This window comes from Sapajus apella, unplaced genomic scaffold (genome assembly GCF_009761245.1).
Source record: "Sapajus apella isolate SASKATOON/1434 unplaced genomic scaffold, GSC_monkey_1.0 scaffold14, whole genome shotgun sequence".
Lineage (NCBI taxonomy): Eukaryota > Metazoa > Chordata > Mammalia > Primates > Cebidae > Sapajus > Sapajus apella.
This window is the reverse complement of record NW_022436954.1, coordinates 234230-238963: the sequence shown is the minus strand read 5'-3', so window position 1 is coordinate 238963 and position 4734 is coordinate 234230.

Sequence of the window (4734 nt, the reverse complement as noted above, 5' to 3'; positions counted from 1 at the left end):
TTTTGAGATGGAGTCTTGCTCTGTCTCCCAGACGACTGGAGTACAATGGCACAATCTATCTCTGCTCACTGCAACCTCCACCTCCTGGGTTCAAGTGATTCTCCTGCCACAGCCTCCTGAGTAGCTGGGATTACAGGCACACACCACCACACCCAACTAAGTTTTGTATTTTTAGTACAGATGGGGTTTCACCATGTTGGCCAGGCTGGCCTTGAACTCCTGACCTCAGGTGATCTGCCCGCCTCAGCCTCCCAGAGTGCTGGGATTACAGGTGTGAGCCATCATGCCCGGCCCATTTTAACCATTTCTAAGTGTATCATTCAGTGGTGTTAAGTTCATTCACACTGTTGTGTTGTGCAGCTGTCACCACCACCCACCCCCAGGCCTTTTCATTTTCCCAAACTGAAACTCTGTTCCCAGTAAACCCCAACTCTTTGCTTCCTCCTCTCCCAGCCCCTGCCAACCACCATTCTATTTTCTGTCTCTATGAGTTTGAGCCTTCTTGACCTCATTTGAGTCCTACAGCTGTCACCTTTTTGTGACTGATTTATTTCACTCGGCATGACTTCTTCAAAGTTCATCCATGTTGTCCCTTGTGTCAAAATCTCCTTATTTCCAAGGCTGAGTGATATTCTGTTGTGTGGACTGACCACACTCTGTTCATCCATTCATTTGTTGATGGATGTTTTGTCCATTTCTACCTTTTGGGTAGCGTGAAAAATGCTGGTTGGAACATGGGTGTACAAATATCTCTTTGAAACGCTGGATTCTGTTCTTTGGGAGACAGACCCAGGAGTGGCATTGCTGAATCACGTGCTAATTCCATGTTTAATTTTTGGAGAAACAGCCATACCATTTTCCACAGGGGGCTGCACCATTTTACATTCCCACAATTGTGACTCAGTTGCAGCCGCTGTACCAGATGTGGTTTCATTGCTTAAGCAAATTAACACATCTTCTTGTACCTGGTATGCAGCCATTGACTTGACCAATGCCTTTTTCTCCATTCCTGTCCATAAGGCCCACCAGAAGCAATGTGTCTTAGCTGGTAAGGCCAGGAATATGCCTCTATTGTCCTACCTCAGGGGTTTGAGAGACAGCTCTTGGCATGGGCTTTGGTGGAAACTGAACGTTTGACTGTGGATCAACCTTGACTAATGTGCAAGGGTTCCAGTTTCTCCATGGCCTTGCTGACACTTGTTATTCTCCACCTTGTTGATAGCAGCCATCCTGAGGAGTACAAGGTGGTGTTGTGTGTTATTTTTACTTGTCTCCATGTGGCTGAGGGCACGCGGGTGCACGCTGGTGCACACACAGGAGGGTCATCTGAGGTCAGGAGTTTGAGAGCAACCTGGCCAACATGGTGAAACCCTGACTCTACTAATGCATGCCGTGTGACTCCTGCTCAGTCCCATCTGCTGCTTCACAATGTGTCGCTAACTCAGTCACCCACCACTGGACTCTGAGCTTCTCCATCCTTCACTTCCACAGTGTTCATTGACACCAGTGCAAGCCTTGCTGGGGAAGACACAGTGAGAGCCTTTCTCAGCCATGCATTCCTCAGCCTGACTGCAAGTTCACAGCCCCCTACAAAGCCCAGCCTGAGAGCTTCCCAGCCTGGCACGTGCCCAGTCTCCCTCCCACGGCCATCCTGGAAGCCTCTGCTTCCCACCATCTTGCCAGCACTTGGCATTCGCCAACCCTCTAACTTTTGCCAATCTTATGGGGTTTCCTGCACTCGGCTGCATTTCTCTGATTCCCGTGGGTTTGAGCAGCTCTTCAGTGATGCGTGCATCATGTACCTTTTCCCTTCTGGGAATTGTCTACTGGGGTTGGCTTTCTGTCAACTTAAACAGGAGCAAACTTGGCTACTTTTAATAAAGGTCAGGCTTGTGGGAGCAGGGGCATTCTACGTGCATTGGAAGGTCAGGTCCAGCCTGCCTGTTTTTGTGCATATTCTCTTCAGTCACTGCTTGGCACCTTCAAAATGCAGCCACAGAAGGGAGTTCATGGGCTGGGCATTCTGCTAAGGGACACAGCTGTTTCTGGCCCCTGCATCCAAGGACTGAACTCTCTGCTTTATTGCTCTGGTGGAGCTGCAAGCCTGAGACTCCACATGTTCTTTCAACACTCCCTCGATGGCCATCCCAGTGCCCTTTTTTTTTTTTTTTAAAGATGGAGTCTCCCTCTGTAGCCCAGTCTGAAGTGCAGTGGTGCCATCTTGGCTCACTGCAACTTCCGCCTCCCAGGTCCTGGTTCAAGAAATTCTCCTACCTCAGCCTCCAAGTAGCTGGGATTGCAGGCATGAGCCACCACATCCAGCTAATTTTTGTATCTTTTAGTAGAGACGGGGTTTCACCATGTTGGCCAGTCTGGTCTTGAACTCCTGACCTCATGATCCACCTACCTCGGCCTCCCAAAGTGCTTGGATTACAGGTGTGCGCCACCGTGCCCAGCCCGCAGTGTGCTTTTAATTGTTGACAAGCCAGAGGGTGCAGCAGAGAAAGACGTTGCTGGTGTTCAGGCTTTCGGGGACTGGCAGGGAGGGCTACTCTCCACGATGGATGATGCCACGCGTGGAGTCCAGATTGTTTGTTGTTTTTGTTTTGGTACCCATCATCTCAAGCATTGTCTTTCTTTGTGTGTGTTACATATAATCCAAGTATACTCTCTTAGCTATTTTTAAGTGTACGATAAATTTTCGTTGACTGTAGTTACCTCGTTGTGCTATCAAATGCTAGATCTTATCCATTCTAACCACGTTTTTGTGCCCGTTACCCATCCCCTTTCCTTCCCATCTGCCAACTACCCTTCCCAGCGTCTGGTAACCATCATTCTACTCTCTATCTCCATGAGTTCAATGGTTCGATTTTTCAGTTCCCACAAATAAATGAGAACATATGAAGTTTGCCTTTCTGTGCCTGGCTTATTTCACTTAACACAGTGACTTCCAGCTCCACCCACACTGCTGCAAATGGCAGGATCTCATTATTTTCACGACTGTATAGTGCTCCATTGTGTATATGCAACTGCTTTTCCTTTACCCATTCCTCTGTCGATGGACACTTAGGCTGCTCCCAAATCTTGGCTGCTGTGAGCAGTGCTGCAGTAAACATGGAGGTGCAGGTATCTTTTCAGTATACTGATTTCCATTCTTTGGGGCATATACCTAGCAGTAGAACTGCTGGATCGTGTAGCAACTCTGTGTTTAGAGTTGTGAGAACCCCCACACTGTTCTCCGTGGTGGCTGTGCTAATCTACATTTCCACCAATGGTGTCGCCATTTACCCAAGGCTCCACAGTCAGCAGGTGGTGAAGCCGGCCAGGCTCGTGCTCTTCCCTTCAGGGTGACAGGTTCCCCCTGGCTGTGGGTGGGTCCAAAGGTGGCATCTGGGAACCAGGGCCTGGAGTCAAGAACCTTGGGAATATACCTGGAGCTCTGTTCTACTGCGGCTCAGCTGGCACTCAAGCTGGAAAACAAAGTCCTCCTCGCTGCCCACTCTTCCCTCTCCTGTCCCCGAGTACAGGAGTCTCTCTCCGTGGCCACCACTGCCCAAGCCCTGTGCTGAGTACTGCCTGGCCACTGCCGGTGCTGACTCAAGGCCCACGAGCTCGGCAATCAGCTTGTGGTCAACGCTTCCAGGCCTGCGTCTCTCCTTCAAGGCAGCAGGCTCCCTCGCTGGCCCAGGACAGGTACAGAAATGCTGTCCAAGAGCCAAGGCCTGCAACTGAGGACACCATGGAGGTATGGGGCTCTGGCGAGAACTCCAGCCAGAGGGGGCTCCAGGAGTGAGCCAGGTCAGCCTGGATGTGCCCAGCCTCAAATCCCAGTATGGCTACTCACTAGCCAGTCACCCGGCCTCCCTAAACGTGTTCGTTCTGTTTTGCCATCCGTTCATTGAGGTGACCATAGAATCCGCCGCCAAGGGCCGCATGGTGGGTTGCATGATGACTTTCCACAGAGGGTGCATCCACCCAGGGGCTGTGCATGTGGCCTTGTTTGGAAAAAGGGAAATGCTGAGGTTATTCTGGATGGGAGCAGCTATACCTCCAGTGTCCTCATGAGAGAAGGGAAGGGCAGAGGACACGGAGGGGACATGACAGGAACATGGAGCAGGCATTGGGCTGACACGCCTACACTCCCGGAGCATCTCGGATCAGAGCTACCAGAACCCAGAAGAGACGAGGAAGGACCCTCCCATGGAGCCTCCAGAGGAACCAGCCCCACGACACCTTGACCACTTCTGGCCTCCAGCCGGGTGCGGTGGCTCACATCTGTAATCTGAGCACTTTGGGAGGCTGGGACGGGAGGATCACTTGTGGTCAGGAGTTCGAGACCAGCCTGGCAGACATGGTGAAACCCTGTCTCTACTAAAATTACAAAAAGTAGCCAGGCATGGTGGCACATGCCTGTAATCCCAGCCACTCTGGAGGCCGAGGCAGGAGAATTGATTGAACCCACAAGGCAGAGGTTGCAGTGAGCTGAGATTACTCCACTGCACTCCAGCCTGGGCAACAAAGTGAGACTCCATTTCAAACAAACAAACACTGGCCCCCAGAACTGTGACACCAATAAATTTCTGCTGTTTCAAGCCCCCCAGTTTGCGATCCCATTTGTTCCGGCAGCTCTAGGAAACTGAAACAAGTTTGGTGGAGGAGAAAGATAGCAAGCATGAGAATTCCTGCGTGGAGGAGGCCCTCGCTGCCAGTCAGCCCCGATCACTACAAGCCAAG